This window comes from Pyrgilauda ruficollis, unplaced genomic scaffold (genome assembly GCF_017590135.1).
Source record: "Pyrgilauda ruficollis isolate IOZ18807 unplaced genomic scaffold, ASM1759013v1 scaffold3, whole genome shotgun sequence".
In the NCBI taxonomy this organism is placed as follows: domain Eukaryota; kingdom Metazoa; phylum Chordata; class Aves; order Passeriformes; family Passeridae; genus Pyrgilauda; species Pyrgilauda ruficollis.
In genome coordinates this window covers 3,652,502-3,669,731 of record NW_024524377.1, presented here as the reverse complement: position 1 = coordinate 3,669,731, position 17,230 = coordinate 3,652,502, and the positions used below count along the sequence as shown (strand labels likewise).

Genomic DNA, 17,230 nt, shown 5'->3' with positions numbered 1-17,230 from the left:
TTCAAATATAATATTTATAACGGCCCAGGTTGAACCAAAGGCACTTGCACTGACAGATGTCACAAGCTATAGCTCTCCTTTCCATTTTATTGTTTGGTAGCTTCTGGCAAAGAGGGAGAGGATCTGGTAATGAAATGTTCCTTCTCTGCTTCAAACTCACAGGAACATTTTGCTGTGCTGCCTATTATTCACAGGGGAGTAATCAAGGGGTAGCTGGTTGGTTATCAATGTGTTATGCAAGGGAAGTTTACATGATGGCAAAGGATAAGATATATTTCTGATTTAATTATCAAGCTGCAAGCCCATATGAAGTTTTATACTTGTGGTTTTGGGAATGTGGGCAAACTTGCAATGCTATGGACAGAAGGACCCTATTCTGTAACAGGGGAGTAAAACCATTTCTCTGTAACTAAAGATAATGAGTTCTGCAGGACTATAAAGAGGCATGGAGCTGTTTTGCAGATAAAGCATCTCTGTGGTACTTTGCTACAGCAGAGCAATGGGGAAAATTCTGCAGGGAACAATCTTCTCCTGGCAGATGGCTGGACCAGGAGACCTACTCAATATTTTCCATGTCTAGTTTTCATGATTTATACAACATCATCCCTTGGAAAAGCAATTCTGAGAGGACATTATGATTCCATGATAATTCACTGTACTTGAGAGAAAAGAAAAAAGACTATATAAATATGTGCATCCCCTATGGTTGGAGCTAGCAGACTTCAAGTTCTCTTCCAGTTTTTTAACTTTCTTGGCTGGAACCACATGGTTTGTTAGCTGGCTGATTAAGCAAATTTCCATGGGAATAACAGTGATTTTGGGGGGAGAGTTCAGAGAATGGTCAGAGGGGAAGAAGAGGGGAGAGAAGACAATCAGGCCCTGCTCTGTGCAAGGGCTAAGCTCAGTCTCTGGGAAGTTCCAGACTGAAGACTCAGTACCTCCTGCCCTAGACTTGTGCCATAGCCACTGCAGCACTTGTGAGCTCTCTCTGGGGAAGAAGGACGTGTTATCACATAGTCAAGAATATGAAAGGTGATGGAACAGCAAAAAATTCTGTTGGAAGGAAAATAGCTTTCCTCCAATCTCTATTCAAGTGCCTCATGGGGGACAGTCCTTCTGGTTTTCATTAGAAAGAGAAGTGTGAGTCAAGGGAGAAAGTAAGATCCAAGGGGAGCAAAAGACTTCAGGGCAAATTTTTTTGCCCAGTACAACTCAGTTGAGTGTTGCTGGCACTGGGAGAGTTTTGCATTGCTCTGTTATGAGCTGTCACTCCACATTGCAGAGCAATGGGACACAGCTGCTGTCCAAGAGCAGCATTTTCCAGAAGTGAAGATGGAAATTGCCATGTTCATTAGGACTTCAAAGACCAGAAATAAAAATACTTCAGATCAAGGAAATGTTGTCATGCCAAACTGGGACGATACAAAAATGTACAGACCAAAGAGCCCATGATGGCAAATGGCTGGAGACAGATGATTTTGAAATTAGCAATTAGCTTTAAATCAAACTAGCAAGTCACTTAAAGCCAGACTAAGCAGAGGACAATTAAGTCAGTAAATACACAGACACAACTTTGCTTATATTTACAGCTGCACTCTGCCCCCCACCCTTGATCTTTCTGTCTAAGCAGAGTGTGGAAAGAAGGCTCAGAGCTTTCTGAAGGCCACACACAAGCAGAGTGCAGAAATCTGACTATTTGTTGGGTTTAGTCCCTCTTGATGTGCATCCATGGCTACAGCATAGCATCCACTGACAACTCCTACTTCATACTTCTGTTCTTTCATGCAAAGGAGCTGTGCTCCTCTAAATGCACAATTTTTTGTAAGGCAAACCACCCTGACAGTTGGATGCCCTCATCTTGTGCAGATTTAATCTTAAATCCACACACACAAAAAAAAAAAAAAAATTAAAAGGTATTCTGAATGCAAAGCAAATAGCAATTACCCTGACAGCTTTCCTATTTCAGCAATGGACTGCAGCTGTATTTGCTCTTGGGCAGGGAATGGTTTTCACTTAAGCCATGGTGAGAGGAGGACACAAATCCCAGAATTTTGTTGCCTGGAGGAATCCCCACAGCACAACATTTGGGTGTGAATGGAGTCCTCTGCTGGAAAGGAGCCTGAACTTATTCTTGCTGCTCTTGGACACAGCTGGCCAGGACAATTTACATTGCCTGGAAACCAGGAAAAAGAGCTTATGTCTAACTGGTTTTGCTCAATTATTTTCTAAAAAGCCCCAGCCTCAGCAGTCCTCAAGAGGTCTCTCCCACTCCTTTACTTTTTTAATACATGTAAAACCAAACAGAAGAAAAAACAGAGCAGAAGGTTCACTCAGTTAAGCTCTAGATTGACTTCATCCAACTTAATGCTTTTTAATCACTCTTTGAACAAAAGATTTAGTCCTCATAATCCTCCTTTTGCTCAATTTGCTGCTCCTTACTTTATGAAATCTATTTGTTTGGTTCCTCTGATTTCCACCCCCTATATGAGTCTGTGGAAGAAAAAAAGGGGCTAATATCACAGGGAAAATTACTTTCAGGAATAAAATAGACTATAAATAACAGTGTCAGCTTTTCTTTTATGACCCTTCATTGGAAAGGTGCATGCAAAACGTCACGAAGCCCTTTCCACAGGGTAAGCTCCTGAGCTGCTCACCAAAACTTCCCATCAATCTCCAGGAGCATGGCTGCAATTAGACCTGATGATTTCCACGCTAATGCAATCCTTTCTTGGGATGACTGAGATTTAATTTGAGATTTAGAGACATTTGCAAAGAAATTCCTGTTGTAGGCTCTGCTTCTTGGCAGCGTCCAGCAACATGGCCGCCCCTCTCCCAAACATTTGAACCTGGTTTTGCCTACATATATTCTGACTGGACTGTGATGGAAATTGCCAAACCCAGCCAGAGTGGTGGGCTGGGCTGGGCTGTCCCAGTTTTGGTGTCTCTCAAAAGCCCTGAGACTCCCTGCAGGAGCCCCTGGTGCTGGGGGTGTCTGGCTTTCACCAGCTCCTCCCCTGCAGCAAAGAATATCTGTACCCTGACAAATAAGTCAGTCTTTCCTTTCCAAACATTTATCTCTGATTCATTGGGCCTTCAGGTCTGCTTAGGAGAAAGTAATTCAACCTCAGGATTTCAACTGTGAAGAAATACACTTATGTGGGCAGGAGGAGAGCCAGACCCACAAATCACTCTCCCATCACCCAAATCCTGTTTTACCCTGGATTTCAGCTGGTGTGTTTTGAACACAATCCTCAAGAACTGTTTGCAAAGCCCGGAGCTATCTGTGCTCACACCTTTTCTAATTTTCACAATATTTATCCCAGCCTACAGACTTTCTTATATGAGAACATTTGCAAAATAAAAAATTAAATGCATGTTATCCTTCTTAGAGTATGTAATGCTAAAAATAAATCTCATCTTCCATTAGTTCCTCATTTAAAATAAATCAAATAAATTAAATACCACTTTTTAGATACCATAAACTATTATATACTTGAAAACATTTATTCTCCAAGTTGATCACAAGTAAGTACAAATTAGTCTAAAGTACTGAATTTTATCTTTCAATTAGACAATTTCAGTGAAAGTCCTTAAGAAAACTTATTGCTGTGTTTTCTACCATCCCAGAAGGTTGGATAGATGTGATCAAATACACCTAACACATAAAATATCTTCAAAATTCTCCTGCCATCATTTTCTCTTTATGGGAAATGAAGAATATGCCCTTAAACCAGGTGAAGGAGAATGGACCATACTCCTAGACTTGAACTGTATCTGGATTGTTTTGGAAAACTGGAACATGATTTCCTCTGAATAACAGACAGAGCCCCAGGCACTTTATATGTTCAAAAATTAAACTTACAACTGGCATACATCTGGCAGTGATCCTGTACACGAAATCCATTTGGTTGGCCAGATGGCCTGAGACTTGCAGCTTTTTAATCTCACACACAAAGCACTTTAGGCTGGAAAAAAACAATAAATACAACATAATACAGCATTATGACAAAAAGCCCCTTTTATTGGTTTTCCAGCTATAGGTACGGAAAATTACGGGCAAAGTAAGTAGTATTTTCACACTTTAACTTCCTAAATTGTGCTATATCCTGGGACTGCATTCTTGTCTCTTCAATTTCTTAAATCTAATTGATCCTCAGTGAAGGGTGAGTGATTCCTTAGGTACTAGGTTGGATGCTGGAGGCAGAAGATGGCTTGATCTTCCACAACTCTTCTTTGATGAGCAAGAGCAGAACTGCAGGATCCTAATATCTCTTTCACTTGTGCACTCTTTAGGACAAAATCCTGCATTGCCCTTCTGCACTAAAAACAGAGACAGCTTTAAAAAGTGCATTTTTCTGCTGTCAGTATCTTCAAGCAGCCAGGGGCCAGAAAACACAAACACTCAATTTCCTTTGCTCTGAATGCACATTTCTTTTTCTCAAATACCCTTCTGTATGTTATTGGTGAAAATCTTTTCTCTCATTGACTTCTGCAGGCGTTGCAGCCCTTCCCCTGTATTTGACTGATCAGTTCCTGTGCCTTTATCTGCTTTTAAAGCCACATTCTATTAAAATCAGTGTAAAACTCTCACTGAATTCACGGCTCTGTGAACAGCATCCACTAAGGCACTGTGACATGACCACAACCTTTCACCTGACCCACCCCACCACTAAATGAGTGGCACCAGGAGGGGAGCACCTTGCTGTGAGTTTGTGTTCAGTGCTTTGGTGTTCTCTGCAGCACAACAGAAATGTTTGCACAGCTGTGTGAGAGAAGCAGAAGCTCAGCCTCCCGGTGTCCCACCAGTTCCTGCACTAAAGCTGCATGTTACCCTCACTCATCCCTTCCCAGAGCTATCCCTTTCTCACCCTCTCTTTGGGAAGGGTAATGGACCACCTTTGGCTCAGACTTGTGTTATTCACATGCAACTAATTCACTCAGAATAGCAGGGTTTAGGACACACAGATTACTTCACTCACTGGCTTGTTTCATCTTTCCAGTGATGCCTTCCTTGCTGGCAGCTTCAAAGGCATCTTAGTGGATAAACTTCCTGACCTACTAAAAGAAGTACAAAGAGAATCCCCTTCTCAATTAATTCTTGCGCTCCAAATTCATACTCAGATTTGTTTCTGAGCAGCTTTCATTTCTGTTAATCAGCTATGACAGTTTTAGCTCCCTTGAGTTGTTGCTTGGCTGCAGAGCTCCTCCTGTACTGTGATTTCCCCAATTGTTTTAGGAAACTCTGCTGCTGCTGAAATGGCACAGGCCTGGACCTCAGCTGAACTGAATCAACACCTCCACCACAGGAAATTATTTCAAATTCATTAAAGTTAAAGGAAGCAGATTTATGTCACCTGAGGCTTCTGTCCCTAAATGTTACAGAGATAGCACATACTATTGTGCTAGTACTTATTGCCTAAAGACCTGGTCCAAATGCTGCTTCACATTCTTCAATTCCACAGACACAACTAGCTGAGGGAAGATTGCTATACTCACCAAAGATCCCATGGCAAATTTGTGCTTCAAGGCAAGTAGGTGAATATAACAAGAGATGTTCTCAGCATACATGGAAAAGAAGCACTGACACTGCTGTCCTACAGACAAGAAAGTGGAAAGGTTCATCCAAGGCCATGAGGGGCTGGGAGAAGAGGTCAGTGACCTTCCCCTGCCAGCTCTGAGCATGGGGCTGTGCTGGTGCTCTCAATTCCTAAAAGGAAGATGTGTGTTCAGAGTCAAGATCTGAGGATTTGTAACAAAAACAAAGATGGGGAAGAAAGTACAAAACTCTAGTGGTTTAGCCACTATCTGGGGTGGTTACCTACAGCATCCAAGGCTTGTAGAATTTGAGGTGAGAAGTAAAGCCATTACATAAAGTCTTCTCCTCATCCCCAGCTCCCCCATTTGTCACTTGCTGAAATCTCTTCAGCTGGACAGACAGACACACAGCACAGCTGGGAGCAGAGGGCTGTAATTCAGACACCTCACTGCTAATTTATGAACCCAACTCCAGCCAAGCAAGTTTGTCAGTTCTGGCCCCTGCCTTTAATGCTATTAGTATTCTGGAGGGTCTATTGACGATTTCATGCCAAATCAATTTTGGCACATTAAAGTGATTTGTCAGAAATCCAGCAAAAGAGCTTTCTTAATAATTCAGCTCTCAGACTCTGCAATGCTGGTGGGAAGGCACTACGTGCCTGCATAGGTGCCCTCAATTAGCTCTAAAAATCTTAGAAATATTTTACTGGAATTTAAAGCATTTTAATACATTTATTTTAAACCCGTGCTTTTAATTTTAACACCGAGTTGTAGTTTGCTTCAAGGTAATTTTTAAAGAAAAAAAATAAATATTGTCTCTAATGAAAAGTATTTACACTTGAAAAAATTAAGATTGTGAAAATGTACACTAGCAAAGTAGACTTACAGTGTTTGATGTTAGGCAACACAGCTGTCTTTCTGCCAGAACACCAATGGTGCACAAATAATCAAATGTTTCAGTGTCCTTTGTGGGGCATGTATCAGCTCCTTCCAAAATATTCAAACTTTTCACCCCATATGTGGATTCATACAAATGTGACAACCCATCAGTTTTAGGTTTGTAAATTATACACGTCTGAGCTGGAGGATCACATTAGCTGACTTTATGGGAAAGGTTATTTACACCACACTTAAAGCTATGAAAAGAAGAAGCATGAAATACAAAGTTCCTCTTACCTTTGTGCCTGGGGTGAGGCAGGTTCAGAGGTTTGATAAATGCTGATAGCTGGGAATGCTAAAGAATGTGGAAGTTTAGCTGCTCTCTGGGTTGGATATGCATTAGCACTCACTGGTTTGGGGTTGTTTTTTTTTTTTTGGTTGAATTATGTCAAAGAATCAGCCAAAGGTGCTAAATAGTTTGAAATGGGAAACAACCATCACCTGACCTGCCAGCTCATTTAATGAGTGCTGGAGTGAATGTGCTGCAGCACAGGGACAGAACTGTCTGGGGCCCATCCAAGAAGCAGTTCCACCCAAATTCATGACAGCTAACTATAAAGGCAGAGGAAAATAAATGCCTTCCCATTATGGGATTTACCATCTCTCCCTCTTTATGGGGCTTGGATAGGGCCCCAGCACCAGCTGAGGGCTTTGGGTCCAGCTGTCCAAGAGCTCTGGCTCTGGCTCTGGCATCCCAGCCAGGCAGAGGTGACACTGTCTGGCACTGTCACCTTGCTGGGCACTGCTCCTGCAAAACTGCCCAGAACCCCTGGAGTGCTCCACACTCTGCTCCAGGGCTGGGCTGCCAGCCAGGGGGACACCTCCTCCCCAGGGAATTTGTCCACTGAAAACTGCTTTTGGGGTGACTAAAAATAAAATTAGGGAACATAAAAATTACATCCCACAGCCTGTAATGTGTGTGAGTCTGGTAATGGAGCTGAACACAATAGTTTGTTACAGAAGTAGATGTCACATACAGGGAAAATCAGTGTCTTTCCCTGACTTTCCACCATGCAGGATGGTCAAGGAGACCTTCACAAGGGGACTAAAGACAATGTCCCAAAAACAAAGAGCTTATTTTGCTCTAGGTAAATGTACTGCTATGCATGGGTGGCTTTTCCAGTTCTGGCACATTGCTTCAATCTTTTCTTTCCCACCATGTGAACAAATGTTTGTTTGCTTCAAGTTCAAAACAGGCTTTCCAAAGCAAAATCCATCCAGATGGTCACCAGACTAAGGGGAGAGCCTCAGATTGCTCTGAACAAGTTTTTAAACCAAATAAATTGTTTTCTACAGTGTTCCTCGCTGATGATGCCTTTTCTGCTGTTGCTCATGACACTGATAGAATAAGCTGCTTTTGTTGATTAAAGCTCCACAATCCCATAGGCAGCCTAAATCCTATCAAAAGGTTCATCTTCTCAGATGTTCTTTTAAAGTTGTTTAACTATGGTTTCTGAATTCTCCCTACTATTTCAATCCTCATAGCTAAGCCCTTCATGCTATCTTTATGTAGCTCCTAGGAATGGCATGAGCACTGCATGCAGTGCACATTTAGTTCAAAATACCACCTATGTTATTTTTGTACATGTGTCCCACACAAAATTGCACTCCTCAGGTACTGCATGGTAGTGGCAGAGTCAGATTTAGCTGTGATTAGCCCAAAGCAGGAGGGTCTTCATCACATGCCAGCCCTCCACATCCTAAACTGGTGTGCAAAATCCCCTTTCCTAGTCAGGGAACTTCACAACCGATTCCAGAGTCTGCAGAGCACTGTGTGGGCTGGGGGATGCTGGAGGAGCTTTGGGACTGCTCAGTGCTACAGAGATGTGGTGCAGCTGAGGAGGGATCTGGTCACCATAAGGCAACCAAAGAACTTGAAATACCCAGCTTCAATCCCTGCTCCATTGCTGTGTGTGTGACCTTGGGAAGCACAAAAATCTCTGCCTGGGTGAAATGGGGAAAAATGTGTTTCCTCACCTCCTGCAGTCAGCAGGCTCCGTTCCTGAAAGCTGCTCAGAGCCTGTGAACACAGTGTAGGTACAAAGGATTGATAGTCTTTCCATTAACTTTGGATGAGACCTTATAGGCATTATGCATTTCTCTCAGTGCTCAAAGTAAGCAATTATCCTTATTTCCATCTGTTCTCTCTGCCTGTGTCCTTTAAAAGCTATGGCAAAGGCTGACGAGGTCGAAAGTGCCTCAGAAATAAGCAAAGTGAAACAAAATCCCTTATCAAAGTATGTCTGCAAAATATATATCTATAAATAGGATCAAGTCTGAAATTTTTGCAAAATATTTTTGTGAACCATCATGAAGATTGTCTTTGAGGCTTGGGTGAGTGACACCTCCTCATCAGCCTGTTCAGGTCAATGGCACAGCTGGAGTTTAAATAAGTAATTTTTTAGTATTGGCATGTTTTAGCTACAAAACACTTTCATTTTACAATCTTGGTAAAACTGGCTCAGAAATGGACAGTGTAATTGACTTATCTGACAAGAAAAACACAAAAAACTTACTACAGCTAGAGAAATCCAGTTCAACAAAAAGATCACCTCTGCCCAGTAAAGTCGTGCTCACCCACAGCAATTGCATTTTTTACCAGGTGTTAAGAGACCTATAAAATCACCTGAAACAAGACAGCTAAGTATTGGCTTTGTATAAACCCAGCTGCAGGAAAAATGGGAGCAGCCTCTCTGTGAGAAAGGGAAAGGCAGGGTGGTCATGTGGTACCAGCACAACCTCTGAAGAGAGAAAAAAGAGTTGTGACATCCTAAAAATTGTGGTCTTAAACCTCTCATGTACATGAGCTCTCTCTTGGACTCTGTTTAAGTGCCAAATATCCTCCTAAAACGTCTCCATAAATCTAAATTGCCAGCTCTTGGGGAAAGTGCTCTTACCTGTGTTGGAGATTCTCTATTACTCTGTCTGCATGAAGGGTTAGGAAATGATGTTGCAGCCCCCTTTAAACACTGCTCTGTTGGTAACAACATATTCAGAGACTTGGAAATATGATGAATAGTTAGGAATAAATTCAGTTTCATTGCATTTGAGCCTTGATAGCATGTTTGATTTTTTTATAATGCATTCTCAGCAAGCTTTAGCATCTTTCAAGTATCAGAGGAAAAACCTGGCCAGAGGCAAGTGCTCTGGGAAAGCAGCACTTGCCTCACCTCTTCTGCAGCAGGTTCAAAGGATGTGGTGAAAGAATGGCCAGGGAGTTATTGCTCTTTCTCACAGGTCCTTCAGGGGAGCAGAGATCTGTGTCTCCAGCTCTACAGAGTAGAAAATCAGTGTTGATGTAAAGTCAGGCAAGAGCAAGGGTCAGGAAAGCTTTGAAAAATTCTTGCTGGACACTTTTAAAACTGAACAAAGTAGGTGAGAGCAGGGGGAATGGTTCATTTCACTTCCAGGATGATTTTCAGTGAATTCAGTGGGATTATGAGATGGTCCTTCCTCTTCCTAAGTGGGATGCTGTGAGGGATAAAGGTCAGACACTGCGCACTTCCAAAGGACCCCATTCTGGCATGCTTTGGCTTTCAAAACATTTTTAGAGTTGTTCAGATCCTGCTCAGAGAAGGACAGCATCACTGACTTCCTTGATAAGCATCAAAAGAGGAATAAACAGAAATTGACACCTGACACTGAGGTTGCTCCTAAATTCATATTGCTTCCTTTATTCCATCAGTGAGCACAAGACACCTCAGTGCCTATGGAAGCCTGGATTTCTGCCAAAAGCTCTTGGGGGCAGCTTCTCCTTCTGTTAAGGGGGCTCAGCTTTAGTTATCCAAACAAATCAGTTGGCAACAAAGGTGTTAAATTCCTCTATTCACTACTAGCAAACATGGGTAGGAGTGAAATGTCCATTTGAAAATGTATTTCCATCCGTGTGTGGATAGGCCTTGGTGTCTGGAAGTGTTATCAAGGTTAATTAGAAAAATTATCTCATCAGAACAGAAAAGAATCAGGTGAGTGGAATCTCTCTGCCTGAGACACGCTAATCTTTCCCTGCTCGGTTTCAAGTGCTGCTGTGATCCATCAAAGTCACTTGGCTGTGCAGTCCCTCGAGGACATCAAAAGTTTAGCCCAGTGTGGCAATTCCTGCATTGCACCCTCAGTATTAATGACCATGGGTGTTGCCACTGCTCCCTGCAACAAAACACAATTGAAAAAACAAAATTAAAAAGCAAAGCTGATGTATCCATGCCATTAAATGCTGTTGCCCTTTGAAAAGATACTCACATGTTGTTTCTCTCAGTGGTTTGGGAACACTTTCCCTCAGTTAAAAAGAAATAATGGCTTTTCTCTGTCTCCATTGTCACTTGATTGTTCTTATTCAATATTTACTTACATGGTCTTTAAATTTTGTTTTCTTCTAATAAAATATGATGCCTGGCCAGGCAGGGCAATGAATAGGAGGTGCATCCCTGCAAGAGTGTCTTTCAAAAGAAAAGTTAATGGTATGACTGAGTCTGTACTTGCTCAGGTTCCACCCCACTACATTCTTCCTTTTTTCAAGGGGGCAGTCACCACCACTCATACCTTGCTGGTTATTCAGACCATTGATTTTTAAATGTTCATTGTCTCCTTCAGTAAGGTTTTTATGGATCAAAAAGTCTCACACAGCATGACTCAGTGCTCACCTGTCATGCAAATTGGGTACTAGTTGAAAAGACTGTAAGGAGAAGCCAGGTATTTCTGTTGTCAGCTATAATGACATTTCTCACACACTCCTTTGGGAGGATTTTGCTGTGTCTCTAGGTCCCAGCCTTCTCTCTCATCATTCACAGGACTCATTCCTTTGACTTCAGTTTCAGAAGTGCAAGATTTAGCCCATGGTGTTTCCTCCAAGATAAATAAACTGCTCACTCTTGTTTTCTCTTTTTTGAGAGTCACACAAAGGATGCAGGCCTTTGCCTGACGCCTCTGCTCGGGCACTGATCTTCACAGAGGGTGGAGGACCCAGCTTCAAAGTGCCGGCCTGGGATCAAGAAGGGACAAAATTGTCCCAAAATTGTCAGCATCAAGATCTATTTTTACATTTCTCCACACAGCGTCACCATCAATAAAATGGAAAATCACCGCTGCAGCTCCCTTGCTTTCTCCCTTTATCAGACCTTGTCCTCTGCCATGTCAACACAAAACAAGCAAGAGAGAAAACAAATTAAATTACTCTCTGGTGCATGAAAAAAAAAAATATATAAAAAAGTCATTTAGTCCAGAATTCCCACTGGAACTGTCACGCTGCAACAGGGAGAAAAATCTCATAATACACTGCTGCGATGTGCGGGAGCATCAAGGGCTTGTTGATCTCCTGGCCAAGCACCATGCACAGGAAGGCACTAGTCCCTCTGCAAGGGATGCAGGGAGCCATGGGACCGTGCTGCAAACTCTCCTGGGTTTTAGGAAGTTCCCACAGCCACCAATTCATTAATCACAGCTGTCCTCACAACATCACCCCTACAGTTCCAAAGTCAGAGCAGCATTCCCAGCACAGCTCGGGCTGCCCCATACACTCTGCAGTAGCAGATCAGAAAGTTTCCAATCTCCAGTTTACCTGGCATGTAACACAGGTTGACTCCCAAAATGCATTTTTCAAACTTGGTTTTGATGCCAGTAGAATCCACAATTGGAAACCCTCTTCTCTACTGTGAAGTGTTTGTTTTGTTCCGTGCTGATTTGCAGTGTCCCTGGTGAGCAGTTAACAAGATGTCAATTAATCATGCAAATGGAAATAAATAGATATAGGGATGATTGCTCCTCCTGGAGCTAAGATTTGGTACTTCATGTAGTTACTTTTCTCTTATTTGGTTTGTTTTTGCTAATAATTTTCATTACTTTCTACTTTTGCTGCTAAAGATAAACAGATGATCAATGCCTCCACTGTGTCATTGTCTTAGTGGTCCTGAAAAGACATTTCTGACAAATCTTATTTCACACTGAATGCAAAACAATATGCCCATGTAAGGGGTGCCATTCCTTCAGAAAATGTGCACCTCCTGCATGGACACTGCCCAGATTGTGTCCGTAAATCCAGCTTTTCTCCAAGACATGATGCTTCCTGAGAATATACAAACTAACTTTGCAGTTCAAAAAGGACAGACGTCATTTTATCACCACGCTGGCCATTGCACCAACAGATATGAGGTATTTGCAGTCCCTAAGCCCAAGCCAGGGCCTTCATTAGTCATGGAATTAGTTTGGAAACATGTTTAAGGTTTCAGGGCAAAATTCACAAATTCACAAGATGCAGGAGGGTGATGTTGCTTGGCAGAAAATGTGGCTGGGCTCAGGAAAGCTCACACACAGAGCAGTGCTAGGGCTTCAGCTCAGGCCATGAGCAGAAAAACCACAAGTCATATCAGGCCTGTTAAAACCAAGTGTTTTCTTCGTCATCAGGCAATGAGACTCAGGGCTTCCATGCTAAACTATCCTGGAGGATTCATCAAGGACAACCAAATTATTTCCCTTACATGACTGCTTAGAAGGTTGAATCTGGGTAATTGCATAGATTTAGAGGCCTGGGGAGCAGAGAGTAGTGCTGATGGTGCCCAAAACCTGAACTCACCAGCAGAGTCAGACAGGGGAGTTAGTGCTGGTAAATTTCCACTCAGGACACTTCCTTGGCTGCCAGGCTCCCCAGCCAGCCTGGACCATGCAGGTGTGGGTGCTTCAGGGTGCTTTGGCTGCCCAGCTGTGTTTGACATGAGGGGACCAGATTGATGCATGAGCCAGGGGAGAGGCTACAGGGGGACAGCAGGGTCCTGGTGGAGCTGCCACGGGAGATCCCTCCTGGCCCTGCACCACCCAGGGAAAGTGAATCTCCTCCACCAGGGACAGAAATCCCAGGCTGAAGGTGAGCAGGTCCCTAGAGGGACTGAGCAGGGCTTGGGGACAGCACTGGTGGCCACACAGCTCCTGCTCCCTGCAAAGCCATGTCCTGTGCCACTGTCCTGGGGCACTCTGCAGCCTTCACATCTTTTCCTCTTCCATCCATTGGGAGTTTCCCCTCATTAATTTGATTTTGCTGTTTGATGTCTTCCTGAGCATAAGCACTGATTTTTCCTTCTTATTTTCCTTTTCCTTTTTTTTTTTTTTTCCTGGCAAAACTTATCCAGTGATTATTTGAAAGGCAGCAAAGGCATCTGGGGAGTTCCTCTTGCGCTGTTTTGATTTAGGCTTGAAATTGCTTAATTGCTGTTTCCTGTACTTCTCATTTTCAGTTCCCTAATGACTGTATCAATTTGCTGCCTGTTATTCCCAATGACAGGGCAGTGTTTTTTGTGAGTGTTTCCACAAGCTATTTTAAAAACTCTTTCCTATGAGCTGCAGGAGGATCCAGCTTTTTGTCCTGGTTTGCCCTCTTGTTCCTGGAGCCAGGAGGAATTCCCACATAAGGCACCAAGGGTTGCAGGCAAGATTACATTTGGTTAAAATTTCTGAATGCCACTGAGCATGCTCAAAGATTTCCTGAGTTTTCCTATCATATATTGCATTTAATTTAAATTATTAAATGGGATTCTATTGATTTTTTGTGAGGAATTATAACAGTTATAAAGTTATAAAAATCTTGAGTTAAAAATTTCACAGCAAAACAAGGACAACAGATGCAGAAAGGCAGGAAAGCAAAATCAGTGATATGAAAAAGTGAGAAGAGCGAAAAATAAAATAGGCATAAATTAACCCACCTTTACAGGGTTAAAATAGAAATTAGTCCACGAAACTCACTGCTACAAGATTTATTAGACAAATGATCAAATCCAGGATGTATTTTTAGTGTTGCAGCAGTTCTCAATCCTGGGACAAACACCCTGCATTTAATGCAGACCCCCAAGGTCAAGCAGAGACCCTTTTCAGGTCAAATTTCTGTAACAGACTTGTGACTGTTTGCTAGTGTAACAAGAAGATAGCTCATAAATCACCTTATATTTCACTAAATAATTTTTCCATTGCATATAAATTCACTTGTTTTCTCTACTCATATTCTGTTGCTTTTGCTTTCAAATGTCCAGTTCTGTATTTTAGCATTGAAAGGTGAGAAATAAAGACGTTTCAGATCCCTCTTTGACATCTTGTGTTTTCAAATGTTAATCTTCTACATATGAATTTTTTTTATTTTAGGGGGGACTCAGAGTTGTCTCTGCTGTCTGCACGACCTCAGGTGTTGGTTAAAAAAATCCTCATTTTTATTCATCTTTTTATGTTGATGGGCACTTTAACATGAGTCAAACACAAGTTAAACTTTACCAATTATATCTGTTACAAATGTATTTGCAAACAGGAATAGTGCTAACAATCTATTTTTGATTATCGTGCTGATCATTGGGAGTAGTAACATTTAAAAATGGGCTATGATTAAAAGAAATCAAGCTCATGAATGGTGTCCAGTGTAGTACCAGCCCTCTGGAACCACATGGCACAGTGTTTAGGGAATGACAGGGGTAGCCAGCGTTGAGAAGGAGACTCCACTCAGTTCCAAGTGCTAAGGGAAGATATTCAGCGTATGTCCCTCCAAGAAATCTGTGTGAAGTTGGAAAAGGAAATGCTAATGATGCCTTCATAAATTGTCTTCTTTTCTGGCTCTAATGGAGTCATTTCAAGCTTCTGACACATCAGATTATTACCTGATCACAGAACCTCATGAGGGCTGCTGACACTAATGGTCACTGATGTTTCTTAACCAGGATTTGCTAACCAGGATTTGATATGTGCAGTGTGTGACAAGAATGGCTTCAACCAGCAGGTGAGGCTCCCTCCAGGGCTCTGAGCTCTTGTTGATTTTCAACCAGGCTGAGAGACTTGGAGCTGTTCAGCCTGGAAGTGTCCAAGGCAAGATTGATGGGGCTTGGAGCAACCTGGTGTAGTGGAAGGGGTCCCTGCCCATGGCAGCAGGTGGAGCAAGATGAGTTTTGAGGTCCCTTCCAACCCAAACCTTTCTGTGATTCTGTGATCCTAACATTCTGCTTTTATTAAGTACCTCATTGACTAAATTTATAGTTTTGCTTAATTCCATTTAACCTCACTTTCAACAATCATCGGTATGGTTCCAATTTTCAGGATTTAATGTCTGGATCCACCAGGCAAAGCCCCAGCGAGCTGGACCCACAGGGCTCTGAGTTCCTCCACATCAGGTGCCTAATTTCAAAGGTGTCATCCCATATTGGCAATTTTGTTAGCCTGCAGGTTTTCTGGAAAGGTCAGATCTCAGTTCCATGACTCAGACCTGAGAGCACACTGTTCATGGTATATTTTATTTTTCAGCACTGGAGCACCTGAATAACTTACAGGTTGCACTATCATTTAATATAAATTCACATACAGAGAAAGTTTAAAACTTAAAGAACTGCCAGCCAGAAACACAACTGGACAAATGCCAATTTTTGTCCAATTTTATTCAAAGCATTTACAGCTTACTTGGTTACTTTGATGTAGTGCATTGGGTCAAAATACCCACCAAGCACTTTTTTTTGTGTTTGAGGCATGTATTTAGAATTAGCTTAGACAAGGTGCATTACCCTTGAATTATCTGTGTGAGCTAAAGCAAAGCAGATGCAGGAAGAATGTGATTATCTTGGTAATGTTTGTGAAACAGATGCAAGTGTTAGCAGTGGAATAAAGCACCCTGCTCTGTTACTAATGCTGTTGCCACCAGGTTAATAATCCACTGCACATTCACCACCTCTTTACTCAGTCTACTGGCCAGATATGTGAAAAAAAAATATACTAGGAAAAGGTCATATCAGAAATATCTACTTAAAATTAAGTTTACCCATGGAAACATTGAACAGACTTCTGGCTCCTACAGCATCAAATCCCACAGCTCAGTAAAAGCAAGAATCATCTTTCTGTTCCCTTTGCTTTCTTTTTCAATTTATTTCCCCTCAAAACAGCATACTATAAAAGCACAAGCACACAATGAAGCCTAGCACAATGCAGGTTCCCCTCTGCAATAACTTCTTACCACAGGTTTGGTGATTGCTGAGCCCAGAGGAGAGAAGAAAAGGTGTGTGGCTACACAATCTCCCAGGCAGCACCCTGGGCAGCTCAGCCCAGTTTTGGGGGTGGCAGGGAAGGGTGGGGGCAGCCAAATCATCTCTGGGTTGGCAGCCAAGGCTGACCTCAGGAGTCCTTGTGGGGCAATTTGTTTTGTCTGAGGGTGATAAGGTGACAGGCAGGTGCTTTTCAAAGCTGGCTGCACTCCATGTGTTTTTTTCTGTAAAGGGTAGGAATGTGCCTTCTTGTTGAAGGAGTGACCAAATTATTTGTCTGCTTAAAAAGGCAAAAAGCCCAGAAGTTTGTCTCCTCAATTAGCTAAAAAGACACCTCATAGGACCTTTGGGACTTCACCTCAAACCTAGGGCTACCCAATTGGACAGAGACCAAAAGGAAAAGAAAAAGAAAGAGAACAAAGGAAATAATCACTTTTGTGGAGTGCTTTAGCAGGAGCCAGAACCTCTTGCCCCGGCTCAGTTTTTCTCTGAAAGAGCTTTGTTATTTTAGCTTTTATTAAACTTTTTCTGTTTCCAACACTACCTCAGAAACCATCCTGCTAACTTTATGCCATTTGAGGTAGCTGAGTTATCTCAGGTGTGATAGGTTCTCTGAGAGCTCATAAGGCTTAGCTTGAGGAGAAAAGGACCTGGAAGAGGCTGGTAGATGCTCTCGTGTGATCACATTCACCTTGCCTTCCTTTTGTCCTGAGCTGTGCAACCCATAGGATTGCACAAATTCTCCAAATACCCAGTGCTGCCTCCCTCAG

The 17,230-nt window shown here is 42.4% G+C and overlaps 1 long non-coding RNA gene across 1 annotated transcript; it reads right to left on the bottom strand.

Moving 5' to 3' along the window:
* Nucleotides 1-10,121: 10,121 nt before the first annotated feature.
* On the bottom strand, nucleotides 10,122-16,496 carry LOC121356742. Its single transcript, XR_005955618.1, has 2 exons — nucleotides 16,433-16,496; nucleotides 10,122-10,620 (listed from the first exon to the last, which is right to left on the bottom strand). It is a non-coding gene; the product is annotated as an uncharacterized LOC121356742 (long non-coding RNA).
* Between the last annotated feature and the right edge of the window lie 734 nt (nucleotides 16,497-17,230).